The sequence below is a fragment of the Somniosus microcephalus genome, chromosome 10 (assembly GCF_052327205.1).
Source record: "Somniosus microcephalus isolate GS21.2 chromosome 10, FLI_Smic_1.0, whole genome shotgun sequence".
NCBI lineage: Eukaryota > Metazoa > Chordata > Chondrichthyes > Squaliformes > Somniosidae > Somniosus > Somniosus microcephalus.
In genome coordinates this window covers 75760986-75775853 of record NC_140996.1, presented here as the reverse complement: position 1 = coordinate 75775853, position 14868 = coordinate 75760986, and positions in this window count along the sequence as shown.

Here is a 14868-nt window from a genome sequence, read left to right as displayed (position 1 = left end):
AGGGGGTGGATTTAAGGGTACAATTAACATGAGTTGTTGTCTCTCGATGTTCTGTGTGTTTCCTTATTTTATGATGATCTTTGTAGAGTATAAGATGCCTGTATTTGCTTTAGTTAGTACTGTGTCGTTATGATCTGTTTGTGTTTTTCCCTCCCATGTACTCTCTTATCTGCTTGCATTTGATTTGATATTTTTCCTTATGCAATAACATTTCATTTTGTTTCATCAAACTTGGTCAACAAGAGTTTTCTCTACATTGTAGTTCCTGCCCCAAAGTCCAGAGTATAGAATCTAAGGGACGAGTGGGTCGAACCACTCTAGGTTTTACTGTGGAAAAGGGAAAGGCCTATAGAGAGAGAAACCTCAGAGACATCTCTCAAGGAAAACCCCTTACAGTGCTTCCATTTCTATCTGCAACATCCCCACCTTATTAGCTATTCATTCTATGGGGGCTAAATTGGGCTGTGTAGCGCCTGCTTTTTAAGGCACTACACGGCCACATAAGGCTTGAAAATGGGGTTCAAAATGCACACGCACACTTCCAACGGGTAGTGGGTAGATCGCCATCTTGATAAAGGTGTTTGCGCACGCGTGAATAGTGATTGCTGGCAACATGCAGAGCAGGCAGATCATGACCCAAATCAGTGTGCAACACTGATTTGAAGCCACCCCTGCTATTATGCAAATCCACACTCCAGCCAACACCTTGTCTTAACCTCGCACAGCTAAACACAACGTTAAACAGAATGAAGAACCACACACAAGTGCTGTTAAAAGGGATCATGAAGTACTTACAGGTTAGTTGCTGAATTATTTCCTCCTGCTGCTTGTGCAATTGTAAACATTTTTGGACCTTTTCCATACTTGGCTAAAGTTTGAATACTCTACAGGGAGTGATCTTGCTGTATTTTTTTGTCATTTAAAATATTTTGCTGAAAGAAGTTGCTTCCAGACATGGGTGGCCTGGTAAGGCTTCCTCTGGGAATTGAACATGACTGGGAGAATGAAGAGAGGCCTGGCAGAGCAGGACAAACTGCTAGAAGAGGGAGGAGGAGGAGAGGGTGAAGGGCATTCAGCTGGAGGCCATATCTGCCGAGGGTCTTTCAGAGCAATTATCTTACCGCAACTTCAGCGAGGACCAATGCATGAGATATCTTTGATTCACAAAAGGGGTTGTAAGTGAAATCTACCAAGTGCTGCAGCCACAACTGCGACCTCAAAGTAGGGCAAGGACAGCATTGCCTGTGGCAGTCAAGGTGACCATTGTTCTTAATTTGTATGCATCTGGCTAGTTTAAGGCTGCTGCTGGAGATACAAGCAAACATCTTGCAGTTTGCAGTGCACTGCTGTATAATAGCAGTCACTGAGGCTCTCTATACAAAAAGAAACACATTCATCTCATTCCCTCAAGCAGGGAATGAGACAAGCAGGCGGAGCGAGCACAAAGGTTTGCAGGCTGTAGGCTTCCCCATGGTGCAGGGTGCCATTGATTATATGCACATTGCCTTGCATGCACCTCATGTGAACTCGGCAATTTTCATAAACTGAAAGGGATTCCACTCCCTCAATATGCAGCAGGTGTGCGACAACACACAGTGCATCATGCGAGTGGATGCCCGTTATCATGGCAGCAGTCATGATTCCTTCATTCTGCAGCTGTCCTCTGAACCAACATAGCAAGTCAAAGGCTGGCTACTGGACGACAAGGATTATCCACTCACAAAATGGCTCATGACTCCGGTCAGGAACCCATGCACATGTGCACAGCAGGCCTAAAATGAGAGCAATGCTCCCACAGGGAACATTATAGAGCACATCATCGGTGTCCTCAAGCAATGCTTCCGCTACCTGGACTGATCCGGAGGAACCCTGCAATATTCAGCTGAACGAGTATCACGATTTAGCTCGTAGCAAGTTCCGTTCACCCTTCACCCCTGTGTTCGCTGACCTACACTGGCTCCCAGTCCGGCAACGCCTCAATTTTAAAATACGCATCCATTTTTTCAAATCACTCCATGGCCTTGCATCAATTTTGCATCCTGCAGTGCTGCCCCTATTTTAATCGTTCCACCATTGGCAGCTGTGCTTTCAGCTGCCTAGGCCCTAAAACTCTGGAATTCACACCCTAAACCACTCCGCCTCTTTCCTCCTTTAAGCTTTTGTTTAGCTATCATTTTGGCCCAGAAATTCCCGCGGGTGCAAGCCCCCGATTTGCATTTAGCTAACGCGCCGGCCGTTGAGCTGTAGGGCCCCGTGGAATTCCGATCCGGGGCCTGGTCCAACTGCTGGCGCGCAGTGCTTGCATATCCCAGGGGCGCAGTAAGTTCGATGCATCCCCTGGGATCACGTGGGCCATGGGCAGTCAATCGGAGCAGGGAATGCTCCATTCATAAGTCTGACAGGAAGTACTGTCAAGACTTATAAATACTACAGCCCCAAAATAGCATTAAACCTTCAAATAAATTTTTTTTTAAAATCACATTTTTTAAATAAACTATAAATTGCATGAAATAACTATTTTAAACAACAATTTAAATTTTTGAAAAGAATAATTTTATATTCTAACCGGGCTAAAAATAAACTTACCTTGCTTTAAAGTATTTAAAAATAATAAACCTGTGGAAAAAATGTTTTAATTTTAATTAATTCACCACTTACCTTACGTCTGCTTTTTATATTTCTAAATTCTGCAGACTTACCCTCACGGAAAAACCTGTAAAAAAAAACGAAGTTCCATGCACACGCGCAGCCTCCCTCGCACACGCGTTCGACCTCTGAACCTCTTGGTTCAGAGGAACGGAAGTGCCGGTTTCCCACGCATGCGCAGTGCATGCAGGAAACCAGCACTTCCATCGGGCCTACAGGTAAGTACTCCGTGCGTACTCACCCGTGGAGACCCGAAGTTCTGGGCCATTAATATCTCCTTAAGTGTCAAATTTTGTTTGATAACATTTCTGTGAAACGCCTTGGGATGTTTCACAACATTAAAGGCGCTATATAAATGCAAGTTGTTGTTGTTGTTGTGGTAGTCTGCTGCATACTGCACAACCTGGCCATTATGAGGGAGCAGCCCTTGCCACAATCTATCAGGTGAGAAGCTGTGGAGCACGAGCATGAGGAAGAAGAGGAGGAGAAGGAGGAAGTGGAGGAGGAAGTGGAGAAGGAGGAAGAAGTGGAGGAGGAGGAGGAAATCATAGTATCATATGGTGGAGAAATTCACTATCGTCCCGTTTGGGGCGCTAATTTTTAAAAGTTTGAAAAGTTAGCGGCAGGCGCTAACGATTTCAAACTTTTGAAAAATTTGCCGCTTGCACTCCAAGAAGGAAGTGGAGCACTAAATCAAGCAATCCACTTCCTTCTTGGCGCGCAATCAGCAGCAGGCGGGGTGGAGGATTCAGCAGCGCTGCACACTGGGCCGTGCAGTGCTGCCGCGTTCAAAGGCTACTTCCATCCGTTAAAGGGAAGGGTCATTGCTGCAGGCTCTGCAGTATAAAAAGTACCTACCTGGACCAACAAGGCAGTTGCGATCCTGTTTGATCAGCCCAGCACTCAAGCAGAGTGCCGGGCTGATCAATCGCAGGCAGGAAAACACGAATAAAAACTGGAACAAGAAAGGTACTTTTTTTTTTACTTACCTCGGCCACCTCGCCTTTAATCATCACCCCCAAAGCGGCCGGCAGCCCAATGCACGCCTCCTGCAGCTGCAAGTATTTTCGACGGGCGCTGCTGCAGGGGGCGGAAGTCAATTTGGGGTCCGGGGCGCTATCGGGGCGATACCCATGGCGATGACATCACAATCTACAGGCGAAGGAGATCGGGGCACAACACTGTCGCGCTGCCGCAAAAATCCCGCCAAATATGTCAGCGCAGTGCCCGGTCACAAAGCCATTTGCCCCCTGTTACGGGAGGTGCAAAGGCACCCAAATTCACCCCCATAGAATCATAGAATTGTTACAGGAGGCCATTCGCCCCATCGAGCCCATGCCAGCTCTCTGCAAGAGCACTTGAGCTAGTCCCACTCCCCTGCCCTTTCCCCGTAACCCTGCAAATTATTTTCCTTCAGGTACTTATCCAATTCCCTTTTGGAAGTCACGATTAAATCTGCCTCCACCACCCTCTCAGGTAGTGCATTCCAGATTCTAACCACTCACTATGTAAAAAGGTTTTTCCTCATGTCGCCTTTGGTCCTTTGCCTCTTGACTCTTCTGCCAATGGGCACAGTTTCTCTCTATCTACTCTGTCTAGCCCCCTCATGACTTTGAACACCTCTATCAAATCTCCTCTTAACCTTCTAAGGAGAACAACCACAGCTTCTCCAGTCTATCCACATAACTAAAGCCACTCATCCTTAGAACCATTCTTGTAAATCTTTTCTGCACCCTCTCTAAGGCCTTCACATCCTTCCTAAGGTGCGATGCCCAGAATTGGGCACAATACTCCAGTTGAGGCTGAGCCAGTGTTTTATAAAGATTCATCATAACTTCCTTGGTTTTGTACTCTATGCCTCTATTTATGAAGCCCAGGATCCCACATATTTTTTAAGAACATAAGAACAGAAGAAATAGGAGCAGGAATAGGCCACTTGGTCCCTCGAGCCTGCTCCGCCATTCAATAAGATCATGGCTGATCTTGGGCTCAAAGCCACTTCCCTGCCCATTCCCCATAACCCTTCACTCCCTTATCTTGCAAAAATCTGTCCATCTCCACCTTAAATGTATTTAATGACCCAGCCTCCACGGCTCTCTGGGGCAGAGAATTCTACAGATTTACGACCCTCTGAGAGAAGAAATTCCTCCTCATCTCAGTTCTAAAAGGGCGACCCTTTATTCTGAAACTATGCCCCCGAGTTCTAGATTTCCCCACAAGGGGAAACATCCTCTCAGTATCTAACTTGTCGAGCTCCCTCAATATCTTATAGACATAGACATAGATATAGAAGATAGGAGCAGGAGTAGGCCATTCGGCCCTTCGAGCCTGCTCCGCCATTCAATGAGATCATGGCTGATCATCCAAATTCAGTACCCTGTCCCTTTAGCCTTAAGAAATATATCTAACTCTTTCTTCAATATATTTAATGAACTGGCCTCCACCGCCCTCTGTGGCAGAGAATTCCACAGGTTCACCACTGGGTGAAGAAATTCCTCCTCATCTCAGTCCTAAATGGCTTACCCCTTATCCTTAGACTATGACCCCTGGTTCTGGACTCCCCGGCCACCAGAAACATCCTTTCTGCATCTAGTCTGTCCAGACCTGACAGAATTTTATAGGTTTCGATGAGATCCCCTCTAACTCTTCTAAACTCCAGTGAGTATAAGCCCAATTGACACAATCTCTCCTCGTACGTCATTCCTGCCATCCCAGGTATCAGCCTGGTGAATCTGCGCTGCACTCCCTCCATGGCAAGAACGTCCTTCCTCAGGGAAGGTGACCAAAACTGCACACAATACTCAAGGTGCGGTCTCACCAAGGCCCTGTACAACTGCAGCAAGACATCCTTGTTCTTGTACTTGAACCCTCTTGCTACGAAGGCCAACATATCATTTGCCTTCTTAACCGCCTGCTGCACCTGCATGCTTACCTTCAGCGACTGGTGCACAAGAACACCCAGGTCTCTTTGCACTTCCCCTTCTCCCAATCTATTGCCATTCAAATAATAATCTGCCTTCCTGTTTTTGCCACCAAAGTAGATAACCTCACATTTATCCACATTATAGTGCATTTGCCATGTTTCTGCCCAATCACCTAACCTGTCCAAACCGTACTGGAGTTTCATGACATCCTCCTCACAGCATACCCTCCCACCCAGCTTTGTGTCATCTGCAAATTTGGAGATATTACATCCAATTCCCTTGTCCAGATCATTAATATATATTGTGAACAGCTGGGGTCCTAGGACCGATCCCTGCGGTACCCCACTAGTCACTGCCTGCCACTCGGAAAATGACCCGTTTATTCCAACTCTTTGCTTTCTGTCCGCCAACCAGTTCTCTATCCAAGTCAATACCTTGCCCCCAATCCCATGTGCCTTAAATTTGCATGCTAACCTCTTATGCGGGACCTTATCGAAAGTCTTCTGAAAGCCCAAATACACCACATCCACTGGTTCTCCCTTATTTATTTTACCAGTTACATCCTCAAAAAATTCCAGTAGATTAGTCAAGCATGATTTACCTTTTGTAAATCCATGTTGACTTTGTCCGATCCAGTCACTACTTTCCAAGTGCTCTGCTATTACATCTTTTATAATGGACTCTAGCATTTTCCCCACTACCGATGTCAGGCTTACCAGTCTATAATTCCCCACCTTTTCTCTGCCACCTTTTTTGAACAGTGGGGTAACATTAGCTACCCTCCAATCCATGGGTACTGTTCCAGAGTCTATTGTGTTCTGGAAAATGACCAGCAATGCATCTACTATTTCTAGTGCCACTTCCTTAAGTACCCTGGGATGTAGATTATCGGGCCCTGGGGATTTATCGGCCTTCAGTCCCATCAATTTTCCGAACACCATTTCCCTACAAATACTGATTTCTTTCAGTTCCACCCTTTCATCAGACCCTATGTTCCGCAGTATTTCTGGGAGGTTATTTGTGTCCTCCTTTGTGAAGACAGAACCAAAATATGTATTTAGTTGGTCTGCCATTTCTTTGCTCCCCATTATAAATTCCCCCGATTCTGACTGCAAGGGACCTACGCTTGACTTCACCAATCTTTTTCTCTTTACATATCTATAAAAGCTTTTACAGTCAGTTTTTATGTTCCCTGCAAGCTTACTCTCATATTCTATTTTCCCTTTCTTAATTAATCCCTTTGTCCTCCTTTGTTGAATCCTAAACTGCTCCCAATCCTCAGGATTATTGCTTTTTCTGGCCAATTTGTATGTTCTCTCCTTGGATCTTATGCTATCCCTAATTTCCCTTGTTAGCCACGGTTGAGTCACCTTTTTTGTTTTATTTTTATGCCAAACTGGGATGAACAACTTCTGTAGTTCATCCATTCGGTCTTTGAATGTTTGCCATTGCCTATCCACCGTCAACCCTTTGAGTGCCATTCCCCAATCAATCCTACCCAACTCGCTCCTCAGACCATCGTAGTTTCCTTTATTTAAATTGAGGACCCTAGTTTCTGAGTCAACTACTTCATTCTCCTTCTTAATGAAGAATTCGATCATATTATGATCGCTCCGTACAACAAGATTGCTAATTAATCCTTTCTCGTTACATAATACCCAGTCTAAGATGGCCTGATCTCTGGTTGGTTCCTTGACATATTGGTCCAGGAAACCATCCCGTAAACACTCCAGGAATTCCTCCTCCACAGTATTGTTACTAATTTGGTTAGTCCAATCTATATGTAGATTAAAGTCACCCATGATGACTGCTGTGTCCTTATTGCACGCTTCTTTAATTTCACTTTTAATGCCATCCCCAACCTCCGCCTTACTGTTTGGAGGCCTATATACCACTCCCACTAATGTTTTTTTCCCCTTAGTATTTCTCAATTCTACCCATACAGATTCCACATCATCAGAGCTAATATCCTTCATTACAATTTTTCAATAAGTTCACCTTTCATTCTTCTAAATTCCAATGAGTATAGGCCCAACCTGCTCAACCTTTCTTCATAAGTCAACCCCCTCATCTCTGGAATTAACCTAGTGAATCGTCTCTGAACTGCCTCCAATGCAAGTATATCCTTCCTTAAATAAGGAGACCAAAACTGTATGCAGTACTCAAGCTGTGGTCTCACCAATACCCTGTACAGTTGTAGCAGGACTTCCCTGCATTTATACTCCAACACCCTTGCAATAAAGGCCAACATTCCATTTGCCTTTTTGATTACTTGCTGTACCTGCATGCTAACTTTTTGTGTTTCATGCACAAGAACCCCCCGGTCCCTCTGAACTGTAGCATTTTGTAACCTCTCTCCATTTAAATAATAATTGGCTTTTTTATTTTTCCTGCCGAAGTGGATAACCTTGCACTTTCCCACATTATACTCCATCTGCCAAATGTTTGCCCACTCACTTAGCCTGTCTATATCCCTTTGCAGATTCTTTGAGTCCTCTGCACAACTTGCTTTCCCACCCATCTGTGTATCATCCCCAAACTTGGCTACATTACGCTTGGTCCCTTCATCCAAGTCATTAATGTAGATTGTAAATAGTTGACGCCCCAGCACCTATCCCTGTGGCACTGCATTAGTTACCGTTTGTCAACCGGAAAATGACCCATTTATCCCAACTCTCTGCTTTCTGTTAGTTAGCCAATTCTCTATCCATGCAAATATATTACCCCCAACTCCCTGAGCTCTTATCTTATGCAGTAACCTTTTATTTGGTGCCTTATCGAATGCCTTCTAGAAATCAAAATATACCACATCCACTGGCTCACTTTTGTCCAGCCTGCTCGTTACATCCTCAAAGAATTCCAGCAAATTTGTTAAACATGATTTCCCTTTCATAAAACCATGCTGACTCTGCTTGACTGCATTATGATTTTCCAAATGCCCTGCTACTGCTTCCTTAATGAAGGACTCCAGTATTTTCCCAACAACAGATTTTAGGCTATCTGGTCTATCGTTTCCTGCTTTCTGTCTCCCTCCTTTCTTAAATAGCGGTGTTACATTAGCGGCTTTCCAATCCGCTGGGACCTCTCCAGAGTCCAATAAATTTTGGTATATTGCAACCAATGCATCCACTATCTCTGCAGCCACTTCTTTTAAGGCCCTGGGTAGCAGGCCATCTGATCCAGGGGACTTGTCGTCTTTTAATCCCATTATTTTACCAAGTACTTTTTCCTCAGTGATAGTGATTGTCTTTAGTTGTCCCTGTGGCCCTTGATTATCCATTAATGGGATGTTGTTAATGTCTTCTACTTTGAAGACAGATACAAAATATTTGTTCAGAGTCTCTGCCATTTCCCTGTTCCCCATTATTAATTCCACAGTCTCATCCTCTGAGGGACCAATGTTTACTTTAGCTACTCTCTTCCTTTTTATATACCTGTAGAAGCTCTTACTATCTGTTTTAATATTTCTTGCCAGTTTACTCTCATAATTCATCTTCTCTCTCATTATTTTTTAAAATTGCTTTCTCAACCTGCCCTGCCACCTTCAACGATTTGTGCACATATACCCCCAAGTCTCTCTGTTCATGCACCCACTTAATAATTGTACCCTTTAGTTTATATTGCCTCTCCTCATTCTTCCTACCAAAATGTATCACTTCGCACTTTTCTGCGTTAAATTTCATCTGCCACGTGTCCGCCCATTCCACCTCCCTGTCTATGTCCTCTTGAAGTCTATCACTATTCTCCTCACTGTTCACTATACTTCCAAGTTTTGTGTCATCTGCCCTGTACACCCAAGTCCAAGTCATTAATATATATCAAGAAATGGAGGAGGATGAGGTGGAAGTGCAACAGGAAGTGGAGCAACAGGAAGAGGAACGGAGGCTACAACATAGACAGCCCCTTTCTACCTGGGCTCTACATGATCAGATTATTCACGAGCAATACCAGTAACCTCAATCACCCCTCCCCATTCACCAACAGTCCAACATTCCTTACCTTTCCTCGATCACATCATCCTCTTTCCGACAACACAAAATTAAAAACCACCAGAAAATGTACATTCAAATCCAATTTTATAAATTCATTAATTAAATATTGCATGCAAAATGAAACTAATCACCCTTGTGCATTCTTTTAATGCTTGTCTTCCATGTGCCTTTGGCTATTGCAGTGCTCCTACGAGGTGCTTCCCCAGTGGCTGCAGCAGGAGTGGTGGCAGCCTGCTGACTTTCAATTGAGGAGATGGCAGATGACCTTGGAGGAAGACCTCAAGCAGTGCTGGGCCTAGAGGGCCTGGCTTCAGACTGCACAGTCTTGGCCTGCACTGCAGCAGTCTGGGCGGGCTAGCTGGCTGACAGTCAACAGCAAGGCACTGACAGTGTCAGGGTGGGAGCAAGAATGCTTTCCTCCTGAGAGTGAGGACAGCACTTTCGAGTTTCATGGAACCACTGCACTCTCCCAGGGTGGTGTCTCAGCAATCCTACTGATCTGTTGGAGAACAGACTGATAGACTACTGTGATGCCCTGGAAACCGCTTTGAACAGTGGTATCCAGAGCCACGATGGCAGCAACCTGAGCTTCTGCTGCAGCACTCAGACCTTTTATGGAAGCTGATTGTGCTGCAATGTGTAGTGTATGTAACTGTTCTACCTTTAAGAGAACTATTGTATGTAACCGTCCACCTTTAAGAGAACTATTTTAGGTGTGGCACTACTTTATCCTGGCTGCTGTATACTGTAATACCGACGGTGACCACACCGGTATATAAGTGCTGTGGCAGAATTTATTGGGCAGATTCGCCCTGACCTTCGAATAGTAAAGTCCTGTTTAAGTTACTCTTGTAGTCTGTGTATTACTTCGCTATACAACCCACAGACTTTACAGTGGCGACGAGTTCGATCTTACCCTGCGGCAACAATACTTCTGAAGAAGTAAACGAGCGTCGAAAAGAGGCACCCGCCCTCGTTGTTTTGCTGAGAGAAAACTCGAGTCTGCAGACCAAGAAAGGAGGAAGATTCAAACACGAAGTCTTCCATCAGCAATAGGCATGGATTGTCCCTTCTGCCACGGTGGTGAGTGAGCCGATCAACACGAGAAGCAAGTCGGCCACGGTGACTGTGAGTAAAGGGAAAATAGAAACAAATAAACGGAGGATAAGGGCGGTGCACTCGACCACGGTCGAGGGGGAAAGGAGCCGGACAGAAGTCGGGCCCAGAGGCGCTGAGACTGGGGCAGCGTGGAGCAGAAGCCGCGGTACAAGCGGGCTGGGGAGCGTCGTGAGACGACTAGACCGCAACGGCGAAAAAGGCCGGACAAATACCGCGACCACGAGGCGCTGCGACCGGGATCGTAAGGCGCGGGAAGATATAAACATAAATAAGCCACGGAGAACTCAGCCACAGCCGGGGAGGAAAGCACCGGACTGCGAGAAGCTGGGAGGCGCGATTGGGGTGAAAAAGGCCAGACAGTGACTGAGGCCACGAAGCGCTGCGACCGGATCGTAAGGCGCGGGAAGAGATAAAAATAAATAAGCCGCGGAGAACGCAGCCGCAGCCGGGGAGGAAGCACCGGACTGCGAGAGGCTGGGAGGAGCGATTGGGTGAAAAAGGTCGGACAGTGACCGAGGCCACGAAGCGCTGCGACCGGGATCGTAAGGCGCGGGAAGAGATAAAATAAATAAATCACGGAGAACTCAGCCGCAGCCGGGGAGGGAAGCACTGGACTGCGAGAGGGCTGGGAGGCGCGATTGAGAGCCGCGCGAGCGGGAGAGACAGAGCCCGAGCGAGAGCCGCGCGAACGGGAGAGACAGAGCCCGAGAGAGAGCGAGCGAGAGCCGCGCGAGCGGGAGAGACAGAGCCCGAGGAAGACTGAGCGAGATCCAGCCCAGCGGCTGAAACTGTTCGCCGTCAACGGGTTGTACCCAGCACCGGAGAGACAGAGCCCGAGCGAGGGAGACTGAGCGAGATCCAGCCAGCGGCTGAGACCATTCACCGTCAACGGGTTGTACCCAGAGCCGGTTGCCCGGCCGAGAGAAGAGAACGCGCTGAAGCCGAAGCGCAGGCTGCGAACCCTGAAAGCCAGCGGCCGTCGCCCGAGGGAAAAGCTTACCCCTCCTGCCAGGGGAAGAAAAGCGGGAACCGCCATCTTGAAAGTGGGCGGGGAAAGAAGATAAGCGCGGGAAACCGCGGGAAGCCGCCAGTAGGCGGAGAAAAAGACAGAAGCAGGAACCGCCATTTTGAAAGGGGCGGGGAAAGAAGATAAGCACGGGGAAACCGCCATCTTGGAAAATAAAAATTAAAAAATTTAAAAAAAAAGAGTTAAAGAAATATTTCGTTGTTGTTTATCAGGGAGGTGAAGATGCCTAAGCGTGGTAACATCAACGATTTCGATTCCGAGGTAGAAGATTGGGCCACGTATGTAGAACGCATTGAGATATATTGTGAGGCCAATAAAATAGAGGATGATGATAAAGCTATAACCTTGCTAAACTCGATGGGGGCGAAGACATACGGGCTATTGAAGCATCTTCTAGCACCAGTTAAACCGGCGGATCAAACCTTCGATAATATTGTTGCTGTTCTGAAGGATCACTTGAACCCCACACCGCTGATGTTGGCGGAACGATTCAAATTTTATGCGAGAACGCAACGGAAAGAGGAAAGCAACGCGGAATACTTGGTCGAACTGCGTAGGCTAGCGAAATACTGCCAGTTTGGAGGAAATCTGACAGAGGCATTGCGAGACAAGTTCGTGTGCGGGTTGCCGAAGGAAGGAACGCAAAAGCGACTGCTCGAAGAGAACGACCTTACACTAGATAGGGCTGTCCTTATTGCAGCATCACACGAAGCCGCAGCGAAAGGAACTGCGGAAATGCAGCTGAAGGCAGCGGTCCTCAGTGTGGATCAAATTACTTCGGGTGCAACGAAATGTTATTGTTGTGGGAAGACAACACACGACCAGAACCAATGCTGGTTTAAAAACCAGGACTGTAGGAAATGTGGCAAACTGGGTCACATAGCCAAAGTATGCCGGTCAGGGAAGAAGACCAACAACCAAAAAAAAAAGCCATCACAGGAAAAGTACAACAAAGCACACAAGGTGGTTGAGAAGAGTTCAGATGAACAGAATTCGGATTCAGACCCAAGCGGCCAGGAACTGGGTAGTCTGAGAATTCATAATGTGAGTAAGGAAGCTGACCTACAAACTATCTGGGTCATGCTAAAAATAGCCGGAGTCCAAGTGAGAATGGAATTGGACACTGGATCAGCCCTATCAGTCATAAATCGAAGGGATTACAACCAGCTATTCTCACATATACCCTTGAGAGATACCAAGTTCGTATTGCAGACATACACGGGGCATAAAGTATACCCCATGGGAAAGATAAGAGTCAAGGTGAGAGACAGGGGCAAAGAACACCCCGGAATGGACTTATACGTACTACCTGAGGGAGGACCACCACTTCTAGGACGGGAGTGGATCAAGAAAATAGACATGGAATGGCACTACCTCAAAGCAATAACGAGTGAGGACTCGGGGCAGACAATCAGCTCAGACTCTGAAACGGATGACGATAAGACCAGCCCAAGCATGAAAGACAAGTCTAAAATGAACTTACTGACTAAGGTTGGTAGAACGAATGGGGGCATAAAGGCTTATGCTCCAGAGGAGAACAAAGTTTCAGAACAGAATTCCTCTGAACAACAACAACATAGCTTGACAGAGAATTCTGAGTCTGTTCAAGTTACAGACATATACATTACTGAGGAACACCGAGCTCGAACTCAAACTTATTTCAAATTACGACAGCAATTAGAGCAATTGAGTTGCCGTCTCGAACAAGAGATGAAAGCAATGAAAAAGTTCTATGACACCGAATGGGAGAATCTGGAAAGACAACAGAAGCAGCTGAGGGAGAAAAGGGAGCAGGAGCACACAAACCGTCTGCGAGAAGAGGCCAAACGAATCAAAGCTGATTCGGTTTCTGAAAGTGCGTGCTCTAATCTGGTGGAACAAGATGTGCAGCAACTGAAGGCGGTTGTTAGCAGGTTGCAGGCAGAGAAGGCTGATTTGGTCGACATGACTTCCGAGCTCCTACTGAAGTTGGGTGCAGCATCACCGGACGATTCATTTGTGGGAATTCGAATGGTGGAGGCTGCGGATGATGGCAAAGTAGAAACAGCAAAGGAGCCCCAGGGCAAGGTTATAAACAGCCCTGCAGCTAATGGGAAACGGATGATGGCTGAAGAGTTAACAGTCAGCCAACTTCTTCATATGCCATGGGACAAGACCCCGAAATGGGAAAAACTTGAACACGAGCCTCAATCTTCAAAGAAAAGGGGTTCGGAACTCTCAAAAGTTATTGAAATAGCTGAGGTGGCAACACAGACTGAGAAGACTGCAGCGGAGCCGCTCTTGGATGCCGAAAGTGCGCTGACTCACGTCAATGCAGAACAACAGGATACTGAAACAGCTACTTCAGTAGAGGGATTGAATAGTCCGATCAATCAATCTCCGAATGAAGTTGAAGTATTGAAATCACAAATGATGTCATTAGTAAAAGACTTGCAGGAAGCCCAGGAAAAGCGGGATGAAGCTGAACACATGAAGAAGTCTCTTCAGGAAAGATGTCAGGATTTGGAACAAAAGTTGGCTAACATCCAGCTGGGTAGGGAGGAAATAGAAGACCCTCCCGCTGGCTTAGCTCAGGACGACACCGAATATGACCATGACCTGTTGAGCGACACCGAATATTACGAGGACCTGTTCTGCCCAGCTTGTGATGAAAACTCCCAAAGTGCAGAAACCTTGATGAATCACAAAAAGTCTAAGGAACATCGGGAGATGGTGGCGCTACTACGGGAGGAACTGTGCAGGCAGCTGGCAGCTGACAGTGGAGCCCAGAGAGTCTCCAAGAAGCAGAAAAGGAAAAGACGAAGCAGAAAATAATGACCATCTGAACCATTATCACCTCTACCAGACCACGCACCTGCTCCCTCCGAATGGAGCCAAATCAGTTGGAAGTAGAAAAACTTCCCAAGGAATCCAGTGGTTTTTAAAAGTCAGCAATGCTGGTTCAGAAGTGACGGAAGTTCAAGCTGTTAAGTTTAGGGAAGGACTATTGGATGAGTCACTCCAGCAACGTGAACCGACTACACCACCGGGAACTGCTACACCACGGAGGCGTTGTCCGGACTGAGTTAAGAAGCACAGGAGACGCCTCCACAGAGACTAAATCTGTGAACTGTTTTCCACAGAGACTATATCTGTGTATTGTTTTACATGAAGTTGAATA